Source organism: Trichomycterus rosablanca, chromosome 14 (assembly GCF_030014385.1).
Source record: "Trichomycterus rosablanca isolate fTriRos1 chromosome 14, fTriRos1.hap1, whole genome shotgun sequence".
NCBI classification, from domain to species: Eukaryota; Metazoa; Chordata; class Actinopteri; order Siluriformes; family Trichomycteridae; genus Trichomycterus; species Trichomycterus rosablanca.
In genome coordinates this window covers 32003960-32018116 of record NC_086001.1, presented here as the reverse complement: position 1 = coordinate 32018116, position 14157 = coordinate 32003960, and the positions used below count along the sequence as shown (strand labels likewise).

Here is a 14157-nt window from a genome sequence, read left to right as displayed (position 1 = left end):
AGCATTTATTTCTTTAGCTAACTTTGCCAGTTCGTTCACTCTGCTGTTTTGAGTAGAGACTATCGGCCTCGTCTCAAATGACGCCAACTCCCTACTTAGTGCACTACTTACAATAAACATTGCACTGAACAGTTACGTTAAATATAACTTTTTATTGCTGAGTAAAAACTTCACCACCTTAATTCAATTTAAATAATTTAGCAGGAGAAATAACTCACATCATAGCATGAACAAACTGAGACGCACTTAAAGTGTGCAGACCCTTAAATGGTTTTTGTGCTGCCATGCAGCTGGTTGAATGGAGTTAGTGTAGAATTATGTACAAAGATCTACAGAAGCTTGATGTATTGGCTGGTTAGCTTAGTTGGTTAGAGCGTGGTGCTAATAAAGCCAAGGTCGTGAGAGAGTTCGATCCCCGTATGGGCCACACTATCTTTAATGATTTCACCTAATGAACGTGTCATGACCTTTATAAATGCTTACAATCAATAAAATAATGGGCTCGATCCCCTTACGGGCCACTATCACTTTCGTACATAAAATAACAAACAAGTGAACCTTCTCTAACTACCAGATCCTATTAACCTGGGCTTCAAACTGTGTTTTTGACAAGTGTGAGATCTTTTTAATGCCCTGGTGTTTCAAACGGTGTTTTTGACAGTGTGAGATCTTTTTATTACCCCTCTCATTCAAGTCAGAAACATGCCATTATTTCAGTTTGCCAAACTTAATTGCCCTTCTGTAAATGTTAGCAAGTCATATGACCCAGGTGTACCATCCAATGAAACAGCTATACGTGTCTCTGTGGCACAATTGGTTAGCATGTTTGGCTGTTAATCGAAAGTTTGGTGGTTCGAGCCCACCCAGGGACGAGTACCTTTTATTGCACAACCTGCCTGTTGATCAAACGAATATGAAACACAACAACAATGTGTAGCTCCACAGAATAGTGGAAATAAGTAACTGAAAAACATCCAGTAAACAACAGTCCTACGAGCACAAATATCCACCTGATAAGTCACCGGAGACCGGCTGTCCAAAGTGGAAGAACGTTCTTTTGGTTTCAGTAGATGTTAAATGAAGATACTCGCCCAACGTGGGGCTCGAACCCACGACCCTGAGATTAAGAGTCTCATGCTCTTCCGACTGAGCTAGCCGGGCTTAAGCAGCATGTCAGAACAGACAGCTTATTGATCAGACCATCAGAGAGATGAAGGTTTAATAGTGTTATTTTAAATAAACAAAAATAAATGAAATAAAACAATTTTACTTTCAAAGAATGTGCACAGTGAAATACACTGGAAACCTCAAAAGGTCGTCCTAACATGAGTGTGTCAGTGCTGTTGAATACAAATAAATAAAATATATAAGAACTGCAGGACGGATCAGCTGCATTCATCTTCCCCTCTATCAGGACTGCCACCACCATGCTTCACAGTAGGTGTGGCATTAGCCGGGTGCCTGGTCTCCTCCAGACGTGACTTGATTCTAGTGGTCCGAGAGACCTCTAGGTGCATTTTGGCACCTAGTTCAAATGGTTGATCTTCTGGAAGGTTCTCACGTCTCCACCAGGATATGCCGGAGGTTCCTGTTCACCTCCTGGCCAGGCCAGACTTCTTCCATTTATGGATGTTGGTGGTCCGTACCCTTGCCAAGATCTATTCCTCCGAGGTCTGCAGATGATTCCTTTGACCCCATGGCCACAGTGGACTGTGGGACCTCGTTTAAGCAAGTGTCTGCGATCCCCAATTGTGTCCAATCAATCCAATTGACCACAGATGGCCTCCAATTAAATTGAAGATGCATCTCAAGCAGTATCATACGTGTCTTTTGGGTGTCCTATCAAAGTGTGTGCACACAGACACCTAAAAACGTGCTAATAACACACAGACACACAGATAACGGTACAGTTCATGTCTTTATTGAACAATTTATTTATTTAATAAACAAAGAAGCTGCTGGTAACTGTAAGAAGAATCTCCTTGTCTTCCGGATCGAGATGCTCGTTGACCTGCGTCGAGAAAACAAGCAAGAAATGCAGTTAGACACGATCCAGCCCTGAAAGGTTGGAGATGTTAATTTATAGAGGTCTACCGTTACGCTATCGTGACGTCCTTGAGGTCCGGTAAGGTCCTGTGAGGTCCTGTAAATAGAGACTTAAACCTTGCATAGATATCAAACCTTCATCATCTGCTACTCACCCAGAAAGACCTCCCAGAGCTCTTGAACCTTCTTATTCCTGTAAAAAAGCTCAAATCTTAAAAGGTTTGATCGTTTTTACCGTTAGCAGAAGCCTTCAGAAACCTGTACAGTTAAAGATATACACCGTCTGGACCTAGTCTTCGGCTTACTCATCAAACCACCTGTGCAGAAGGATCTGCCCGAGGGTGAGACGCTTGCTGGGCTTCTTCTTGAGGCATTGTTCGATCAGATGGCAGCAGGCTGGCGAGTGCGACAATGCAGATTCAAATTATACAGTGTTTAGATCTGAAGAAGATACACCGATCAGGCATAACATTATGATCACCTTTCTAATAACGTGGCCTCCATTGATCGGACTCGTTTGTCCAGCACATCCCACAGAATCGAGATCTGGGGAATCCATGGAAGGGTGGACGTGGTCCTCAAGTGCTTAGGTAGGAGCTACGTGTCAGAGTGACCCAACCCAAAGTTTCTCAGGAGAATGTTGGCAGAACTTCTTCCCATAGTGCATCCTGGTGCCATGTGTTCCCCCAGGTAAGCGACGTGGACAGGGGTCACCATGGGCATCCTGACTGGTCTGCTGCTATCTTTGAGCTACAGGAGCTCGTCTGTTGGATCGGGCCACACATGCATCAGCGAGCCTTGGCTGCCCATTACCCTGTCGCTGGTTTACCACTCTACCCTCCCTGGACCACCCCACAAGAGCTGTAGATTTGGAGATGCTCTGACCCCAGTCATCTATCCATCACGATTCGCTCCTTGATAGAGTCACTTCACCTGTCAGTGGTCATAATGTTATGCCTGGTCAGCGTAATTGCAGGTCTTAATGTATATACTTCCTTACCATCAGACACACCAGGTTTGAACACTAGACGCCCTTTGGTGATTTCCTTCCTAGACCGAAATGGCAGGCGTCCACAAACCAAGACATACAGCAGTACGCCCAGACTCCAGACGGTCGCAGGGCAGCCATAGTACTTCTGCTTGGTTATCCACTCGGGTGGCGAGTATTCCCACGTGCCTACACGAACAAAGAAGACAAACTAGTACCCAAAGTCCAAACCAAAGTACCCGTCCCTCATTGGTGCACAGTTACCTGAATATGTGTAGTACGGAGTGTCCTTCAACAGGTCGCCGCATCCGAAGTCGATCAGCTTCACCTCCAGCGTCTCCGTGTTCAGAAGGACATTCTGGCGCTTAATGTCCCTGTGCAAGACACCGCGATCCCGGCAGTGGAGCACCGCCAGGACAACCTGCCGCATTACGTGCCGGGCAAACTGCATCCTCAGCCTACCCTTCTTGAGCATCAGCTGGTAGAGGTCTACGCAGGGGACGGGCCGCTCCAGGATCAGGATGCAGCGCTCGGGCGTGTCGAACCACTCCAGGAGCTTCAGCACGTACGGGCTGGCGGGCGGCCTGGACACCATGCGCATCAGGGCCACCTCGACGGGGAGCAACTCTGTCTCGCCGGGCTGATGGTAGAAGAGACAAGAACAAATGATTTAATGTGTATCCAGTCTATACAGTATTTACTTCATCTGAAAGGTAAAGTCACTTACAATCCTGGTAAATCTGAGGTGCTCATCCTTCACCACGTATTTGATGGCAACCTAAACAAACACAAGTAAACGGTCATTAGTGGATTTTTAATACAAGGGTTGGAAGAGACTCGATAAGGTCCTAGTAGGTCGCCATGGGTGTCTGGAGCCGTGCTGACTGCATTTGCTCGAGGCGCTCCTCAGGGTTCAAGTCTGGGAAGCCAGCTCACGAAATGAGACCTTCTTCAGGAGTAACTCGGACCACCGACACGTGGACTCCACGAGACATCCGAAGGCATCCCGTGGTATCTGGTATCACCAGTGACTCAGATCTTCTTAGTGTGCATCCCGGGTTTGTCTGAATAATGTCCCGGTAGGTTGTAGGGAGGATCCTGGGGAGGATCTGTAGATTGGGAACAAAGGGAATTCAGGGGGAAGGGTACTCGGAAGCCCCCGTGACCCTATAAGGTCCTGGAAGGTTGTCACAGGTATCTGGAGCAAAGGGAGGATCCAGGGGAGGATCCGTAGAGCCAACACAACCATCAAGGAGGTCCCATAGATGCTCAATTGGGTTCAAGTCTGGGACCAAAGGGAATTCAGGGGGCCAGGGTGGTACTCGGAAGTCCCCGTGACCCAATAAGGTCCTGGAAGGTCGTTGCAGGTATCTGGAGACATAGGAGGACCCAGGGGAGGATCCATTGAGCCAACACGACAATTCGAGGTGGGTTCAAGTCTGTGGATTTAGAGGGCCTGGGCCTGGGTCATGCTCTTCTAGCCATGCTGGAAGATCCCATCCATCCCACTGAGTCCTGATAGGTCGACACAAGTATCTGCAGCCATAGGAAGACCAAGGAGAGGATCAACACAGCAAACTGATACTCACCTGGTTCCCGTCCACCTTATGGATGCCTTCGTAGACCGAACCGCAGCCTCCCTTTCCCAGCAGCTCTCCAACAGTGTATTGGCTCTCAAAGCTGTTTGGGTTCGTGTCGGTCGTCATCTCCTCTTGACGTCCTCCATCAGTGGTTTCTCCTTCAGCAGGTTCTCCTTTAGCGGGTTCTCTTTCACCGGTTTCTCCTTTAGTGGTTTCTTCTTTAGCGTTTTTTCCTTCACCGGGTTCTTCTTCAGCGGGTTCTCCTTCACCGGTTTCTCCTTTAGTGGTTTTTCCTTCACCGGGTTCTCCTTCACCGGGTTCTCCTTCACCGGTTTCTCCTTTAGTGGTTTCTTCTTTAGTGGTTTCTCCTTCACCGGGGTCTCCTTCAGCAGGTTCTTCCTCAGCAGGTTCTCCTTCAGCATCTTCAACACAAATATCACCAATGATGCTTCATGGGCTCATGTAGACCAAAAATAAGGGTCCAAATAAAGGTTCGGCGTACTCACTCTTGTTCTCGGGAGCATCGCAGACGACTTCTCCAGAACTGATCCCACCTATGAAGCCCAAGGGTTAATTACATAGTCACTAGAGTTCAATAGTGTCGGACTTGAATGTGGTGGTGTTAAGGTTACCTGTAGCTTTAGAAGACGCCTGCGGTCCCTGGGAGTCTGTCTGCTCGCTCGAGTCTGAGTCCTCCAACTGAATCTCCCCGTCCACTAACGTCTTACTGGAGTCTGATTTCGAATCGTCCTCGTACCCGTTTGATTCCTCCTGATTCAGACGCATTAAACTGGTGTTACAGAGCTGAGAACCGAACCCCTCCCCTCCCGGAGTATAGTGGTGATGATAATTCACCTCGCTCTCGACTGTTTCTTCTTCTCTCTCAGTCAGGTTCTGAATGGCGCTGATCCACGCCCGTCTACCTGCCTCACAGTCAGCCTGGAACGTACAGCTCCTGTACACACACGGTGATAGATACAGATTATATACGATGCAGACAGACAGACAGATTGAGTAGATAGATAAACAGATAGATAGACAGACATTCAGACAGACAGATGGATAGACAGATAGATAGACAGATAGATAAATAGTCTGACTATTGATCTGTCTTTTGATAATCTGTCTGTCTGTCTATCAATTATCTATTTATCTATAATCTATCTTCTTGTCTATCTGTCTATTCATATGTCTATCTAGCATCTATCTGTCTGTTTATTGATCATCTGTCTGTTTGTCTATTGATCATCTATCTAGCTGTCTGTCTGTCTGTCTGACTATCTATTTGTCTGTCTAATATTTGTCTGTCTGTCTGTCTATCGATTATCTATTTATCTATAATCTGTCTTCTTGTCTATCAGTCTATCCATATGTTTATCTAGCATCTATCTGTCTGTCTGCTTATTGGTCATCTGTCTGTATGTATGTCTGTCTATCTCTCAATTATCTTGTCTATCTATTTATTGCCTGTCTGTTTATTAATCATCTGTCTGTCTATTGATCTTGTATCTATCTGTCTGTCTATCTATCAGTATGTCTGTCTATCAATCATCTTGTCTATCTATCTATTGTCTGTCTATTGATCATCTGTCTGTCTGTCTGTCTGTCTGTCTGACTATCTATTTGTATGTCTAATATGTGTCTGTCTGTCTATTGATCATCTATCTGTCTGTCTATCTGTCCGTCTGCCTATCTATCTGTCTATTGATCATCTATCTGTCTGTCTATCTGTCCGTCTGCCTATCTATCTGTCTATTGATCATCTATCTGTCTGTCTATTAATCATCTATCTGTCTGTCTATTGATTATCTTTCTGTATGTCTGTCTATTGATCATCTGTCTGTCTGACTATCTCTGATGATTATAGATCTGGACTTACCTTGTGGGCGTGACCACCTGGAAGCAGAAGCGTCGCCCGGTGTCCTCGCAGCTCTGGACCGAACAGCGCTGCAGGTCTTCAGCCAGCACCATGAAGTCACGCTGGGGGAATAGAACATAAAACCTTCTTATTTATACAGTCGATGATATAAACGGCGGTGAAATCGTCCCAGACTTAAACACGACGGGGGCGGTTTGGGACGCAGCCCGGCACAGAAGTCGACCTCTGCTGTGATGCACCTGAATTATGAGGGGCGTAAGACTGCGGTGCATTATGGGTATTTCACAGAGTCCAGGAGAGAGCTGATTTAGATCATGTAAAGTCATGTGACCTACCTTAAACCTCTTCTTGTAGAGAAGCTGATTGTTCTGTATGATGAACCACCGCCTGCAGAGATCAAACACATCATATATATACTGTATATATAATATTGAGTGTATATATATAATATTGAGTGTATATATAATAGTGTATATATATATATATATATATATAATATTGAGTGTATATATATATAATATTGAGTGTATATACGTATATAATAGTGTATATACTGTATATAATAGTGTATATATATATATATATATATATATATATTGAGTGTATATATATAATATTGAGTGTATATATACTGTATATAATAGTGTATATATATATAATATTGAGTGTATATATATAATAGTGTATATATATATAATATTGAGTGTATATATATAATATTGAGTGTATATATATAATAGTGTATATATATATATAATATTGAGTGTATATATATAATATTGAGTGAATATACAGTGTATCACAAAAGTGAGTACACCTCTCACATTTCTGCAAATATTTCATTATATCTTTTCATGGGACAACACTATAGACATGAAACTTGGATATAACTTAGAGTAGTCAGTGTACAACTTGTATAGCAGTGTAGATTTACTGTCTTCTGAAAATAACTCAACACACAGCCATTAATGTCTAAATAGCTGGCAACATAAGTGAGTACACCCCACAGTGAACATGTCCAAATTGTGCCCAAATGTGTCGTTGTCCCTCCCTGGTGTCATGTGTCAAGGTCCCAGGTGTAAATGGGGAGCAGGGCTGTTAAATTTGGTGTTTTGGGTACAATTCTCTCATACTGACCACTGGATATTCAACATGGCACCTCATGGCAAAGAACTCTCTGAGGATGTGAGAAATAGAATTGTTGCTCTCCACAAAGATGGTGAGGCTATAAGAAGATTGCTAACACCCTGAAACTGAGCTACAGCATGGTGGCCAAGGTCATACAGCGGTTTTCCAGGACAGGTTTCACTCGGAACAGGCTTCGCCAGGGTCGACCAAAGAAGTCGAGTCCACGTGTTCGGCGTCATATCCAGAGGTTGGCTTTAAAAAATAGACACATGAGTGCTGCCAGCATTGCTGCAGAGGTTGAAGACGTGCGAGGTCAGCCTGTCAGTGCTCAGACCATACGCTGCACACTGCATCCACTCGGTCTGCATGGTCGTCATCCCAGAAGGAAGCTGACACACAAGAAAGCCCGCAAACAGTTTGCTGAAGACAAGCAGTCCAAGAACATGGATTACTGGAATGCCCTGTGGTCTGATAAGACCAAGATAAACTTGTTTGGCTCAGATGGTGTCCAGCATGTGTGGCGGCGCCCTGGTGAGAAGTACCAAGACAACTGTATCTTGCCTACAGTCAAGCATGGTGGTGGTAGCATCATGGTCTTGGGCTGCATGAGTGTTGCTGGCACTGGGGAGCTGCAGTTCATTGAGGGAAACATGAATTCCAACATGTACTGTGACATTCTGAAACAGAGCATGATCCCCTCCCTTGGAAAACTGGGCCTCATGGCAGTTTTCAAACAGGATAACGACCCCAAACACAACCTCCAAGATGACAACTGCCTTGCTGAGGAAGCTGAAGGTAAAGGTGATGGACTAAACCCAATTGAGCACCTGTGGCGCATCCTCAAGTGGAAGGTGGAGGAGTTCAAGGTGTCTAACATCCACCAGCTCTGTGATGTCATCATGGAGGAGTGGAAGAGGATTCCAGTAGCAACCTGTGCAGCTCTGGTGAATTCCATGCCCAGGAGGGTTAAGGCAGTGCTGGATAATAATGGTGGTCACACAAAATATTGACACTTTGGGCACAATTTGGACATGTTCACTGTGGGGTGTACTCACTTATGTTGCCAGCCATTTAGACATTAATGGCTGTGTGTTGAGTTATTTTCAGAAGACAGTAAATCTACACTGCTATACAAGTTGTACACTGACTACTCTAAGTTATATCCAAGTTTCATGTCTATAGTGTTGTCCCATGAAAAGATATAATGAAATATTTGCAGAAATGTGAGGGGTGTACTCACTTTTGTGATACACTGTATATGTATATAATATATATATATATATATAATTTCTAATATATATACTAAGCATCAGTGTACAGACCTGTTCCAGGTTTTAAACACACTCCTGGTCCTCTTAAACAGAAACCCCTCCATCAGGAGCGCTTCCTCGGCCTCCGCGCCGCCCCCGTGACCGGGATTGCCCCCGGAGGACGCCCGGGGAGGCGCCCCGCAACACAGCACACGCAGAAACCTCTGTCTCAGAGAAGCAGCCATCGTAAATGAGGAGAAAATCTAAATGCTGCTCCTGAAGAGCACAGGTCCACATTGTGATGTCACAGCGTTCCGAGGGAGCAGAGTGAATTTACCTTTACCATATATGGGCATGACTGGATTCATGTGACTGCACATATACTGACTTGATGTCCACTGTCGGACGGCTTCTGGAGGGTCCTGGGTTCGATTCCCCGGTGAAGTTTGCATGTTCTCCCCATGTCCTGGGGGTAACAGGGTACCCTAGGTATAAGTGTGTGTGATACACTCTGGTACTGACACACTCCCATTCCATGACACACCCTGGTACTGGTACTGACACACCCCATACCATGACACACCCTGGTACTGGTACTGACACACCCCATACCATGACACAACTTGGTACTGACACACCCCCATACCATGACACACCCTGGTACTGACACACCCCCATACCATGACACACCCTGGTACTGACACCCCCCCATACCATGACAGACCTGGTACTGACACACCCCCATACCATGACACACCCTGGTACTGACACACCCCCATACCGTGACACACCCTGGTACTGGTACTGAAACACCCCCATACCATGACACACCCTGGTACTGGTAATGACACACCCTCATACCATGACACACCCTGGTACTGGTACTGACACACCCCCATACCATGACACACCCTGGTACTGGTAATGACACACCCTCATACCATGACAGACCCTGGTACTGGTACTGACACACCCCCATACCATGACACACCCTGGTACTGACACACCCCCATACCATGACACTCCCTAGTACTGACACCCCCCCATACCATGACACACCCTGGTACTGACACACCTCATACGACGACAATCCCTGGTACTGACACACCCCCATACCATGACACACCCTGGTACTGGTATTGACACACCCCCATACCATGACACACCCTGGTACTGACACACCCCATACCATGACACACCCTGGTACTGGTACTGACACACCCCCATACAATGACACACCCTGGTACTGACACACCCCCATACCATGACACACCCTGGTAGTGACACACCCCCATACCATGACACACCCTGGTACTGACACACCCCCATACCATGACACACCCTGGTACTGGTAATGACACACCCCCATACCATGACACACCCTGGTACTGGTACTGACACACCCCCATACCATGACACACCCTGGTACTGACACACCCCCATACCATGACACACCCTGGTACTGACACACCCCCATACCATGACACACCCTGGTACTGACACACCCCCATACCATAACACACTCTAGTACTGACACACCCACAAACCATGACACACCCTGGTACTGGTACTCACACACCCCATACCATGACACACCCTGGTACTGGTACTCACACACCCCCATACCATGACACTCCCTGGTACTGACACACCCCCATACCATGACACTCCCTGGTACTGACACACCCCCATACCATGACACACCCTGGTACTGACACACCCCCATACCATGACACACCCTGGTACTGGTACTCACACACCCCATACCATGACAGACTCTGGTTCTGACACACTCCCATACCATGACACACCCTGGTACTGGTACTCACACACCCCATACCATGACAGACTCTGGTTCTGACACACTCCCATACCATGACACACCCTGGTACTGACACATCCCCATACCATGACACACCCTGGTACTGACACATCCCCATACCATGACACACCCTGGTACTGACACATCCCCATACCATGACACACCCTGGTACTGGTACTGACACACACCATACCATGACACACCCTGGTACTGGTACTGACACACCCCCATACCATGACACACCCTTGTATTGACACCTCATACATGTGTATGATGTGTGATTGTGTACTGATGTGTGTTTGTATTAATAATAATATAATAATACATTTTATTTATATAGCGCTTTTCAAGATACTCAAAGACGCTTTACATAAGACAAATAATCAAAACAAATACGTACATACACCATACAAATCATAGTACAAAATCAAAATAGTACATCAACATCAAGAATAATTAAGATAAAAACAAAGAGAGCAGCATAAGACAGTTCATTAAAAATTAGCTAAATTATGAGAGAGAACAACAAATATAGAACAATTTCTTAAAATTAGACAGAAACAGGACAGATTTACATGCAATCAGGAAACTGAAAACTTTACAAGTTTTAGGATCTAGGACTTCACATTTCTGTCGTGATCTAAGTATAAAAACTATTAAAAAGAATAGCAAAAATAAAAGCATTTATTTTGTGTTGTTACAAGTTAAATGCCACTCTGAATAGATGAGTTTTGAGAAGTGACTTGAATTTGGACAGGTCAGGACAATCTCGTAGGTGTTTGGGGAGAGCATTCCATAAAGATGGAGCAGCTATGGAAAAGGCCCTGTCACCCCAGGTCCGGTGCTTGGTCCTAGAGGGTATGGACAGTAGGTTAGCCTCAGAAGAGCGAAGGCTACGGGAGGGAATGTGCTGATGGAGCAGGTCGGTGAGGTAGGATGGGGCCTGATTATGGAGAGCTTTGTGAGTGAATAGAAGAATTTTGAATTGAATGCGTTGAGCAACGGGAAGCCAATGAAGTTTTTGTAGAACAGGTGTAATATGATCACGGGAGCGAGTATGAGTAAGGAGGCGAGCAGCTGAATTCTGGATATACTGAAGTTTTTTTAGGATTTTGTTAGATGTACCATAAAGGATGCTATTGCAATAATCAATTCTGGATGTAATAAAAGCATGAATCAAGGTTTCGGCGGCAGAAAAGGAGAGTGATGGACGTAGACGTGCTATGTTTTTTAGATGAAAGAAAGCAGTTTTGGTGATGTGATTTACATGGCGGTCAAAAGAGAGGTTGCTATCAAAAATTACACCAAGATTTCGGATGTTAGAAGACGGAGACAAAGTGTCATTATCAATGGTAATTTGAAATTTTTTTGTGGTTTTTGCCAGGGTTGTAGGACCTACGATGATCATATCTGATTTTTCACAGTTTAATTTGAGGAAATTAGCTTTCATCCACAATTTCATTTCAGTGATGCAATTTGTCAGAGTGGAGTGAAGTTCAGTATTAATGGATTTGGAGGAGATGTAAAGCTGAATATCATCAGCATAGCAGTGGAAATGTAAACCATGCCGACGTATGATGTCACCAAGGGGGAGCATATAAAGAATAAACAAAAGGGGACCTAACACTGAGCCTTGGGGAACGCCTTGGGACAGTGGAGCAATGGCAGAACTACAATTGTTGATATTAACAAACTGTTGTCTGTTTATGAGATATGACCTTAACCACAAAAGGGCAGTACCAGTGATGTTGACAGAGGATTCAAGGCGGGACAGAAGAATGGAGTGATTAATGGTGTCAAAAGCTGCAGTAAGATCAAGGAGGACGAGAATATTAATTTGTCCAGAGTCTGAGGAAAGAAGAAGGTCATTTGTGACTTTGAGGAGGGCTGACTCAGTGCTGTGCTGGGGGCGGAAACCAGACTGAAATGATTCAAATAGATTATTGGAATTTAGGTGATCTTTGAGCTGTGAGGCAACAACACGTTCCAGTATTTTCGACAGAAATGGAAGATTGGAAATGGGCCGAAAGTTACTCATAATGTTAGAGTCAAGTCCAGGTTTTTTAAGTATGGGAGTAACAGCAGCCAATTTGAGTGATTGAGGGACTGAGCCAGAACTAAGAGAGGAATTGATTATCTCTGTGATAAGTGATGAGATAACTGGAAAACAACCCTTAACAAGTTTTGATGGAGCAGGATCCAAAACACAAGTGGAGCTTCGCATCCCTGTTAAGATCTCAGATAGGTCCAAAAGAGACACAGGTGAGAACTGAGACAGAGGCTGGGTAATAAATTGAGATGAGATAGGCGGAGAAACAGAGATGACAGGGGAAACTGTCAGAAAATTGTGGATATTCTCAACTTTTGTTTGAAAAAATGAGAGGTAAGAGTTACACTTGTCAACTGTAAAGGAATTGGTAGTATTGTCAACTGGTTTGAGAAGTTTATTTATTGTGGAAAAGAGAGTCTTAGGATTTGTTGATCCAGCATGTATGAGTTCGGAATAGTAAGTGGATCGGGCTGCCGTAAGAGCGTCTTTGTAATGTTGAAGATAATCAGAATAAATCTGATAATGTACTGTTAGACCGGTTTTCTTATAAAGTCTTTCAAGCTGGCGTTTACGGGATTTCATTTGGTGAAGCTCAATTGTGTACCATGGTGCGGAATGACTAAATGAAACAAATTTGGTTCTCAAAGGAGCCAGCTCATCAAGACATGAGGCGAGTATGTCATTATAGTAATCGACAAGGTCAGATGAATTACTAGACAGTACAGGACAGACAGACATCTTTTTAACAAGAGAATCTGAGAAAGCAGAGGGAGAGATATATTGAAGATTCCTGAAGGATATTTTACGTTTAGCTCTAGTGATGGGCCTAGTGACCTCAATGTCCATGATGATTGTCAAATGATCATTACATGTGTGTATAAGGTGTGTTTGTGTGTGTTTTTAGAAACTGAATATTGTTAATGATATTTTACTAACAGTAATGGAGAGAGAAATTTTTTTACTGTATTAGAGCTGCTGCTACAACAACATAATGAAAAGCTCGGCCTACTCAGGTCCATCACTAATGCTCTTGGAAAAAATGATCCAAAACAAATTGAGGATTTCACTGCTCCACTTGCCAACGAATCTCAGTTCAGACACTTTGACATGAACCTCTAGACTAGTAAGTACTTTCTACGTTAAACTGTTTTTTATGTGTTATGTATGTACTTTGTTATAGTCCCCTGAAAAGATGCACTTTGACAATTTACTTAACCCTGGTGTGTTCTTAAGTGGCCCTCTACTATGTTTAAGAGCTGAGAAAACTCTCTAAATGATTTATTGTATTTTTTTTTTACTTAAAACTTCTTGACTTTTAATAGTGAGCGCAACATTAGAAAATTTTAGAACCTCATCACATTCATGCATGTGTCTTTCTTTTACAGATTGAGTGTTTTGGTTTTTGTGGAGGTAC

The 14157-nt window shown here is 44.3% G+C and overlaps 1 non-coding gene across 1 annotated transcript; it reads right to left on the bottom strand.

The window, feature by feature from the left end:
- Positions 1-1088: 1088 nt before the first annotated feature.
- trnak-cuu (transfer RNA lysine (anticodon CUU)) lies at positions 1089-1161 on the bottom strand. Its single transcript has one exon. It is a non-coding gene; the product is annotated as a tRNA-Lys (tRNA).
- Positions 1162-14157: the final 12996 nt, after the last annotated feature.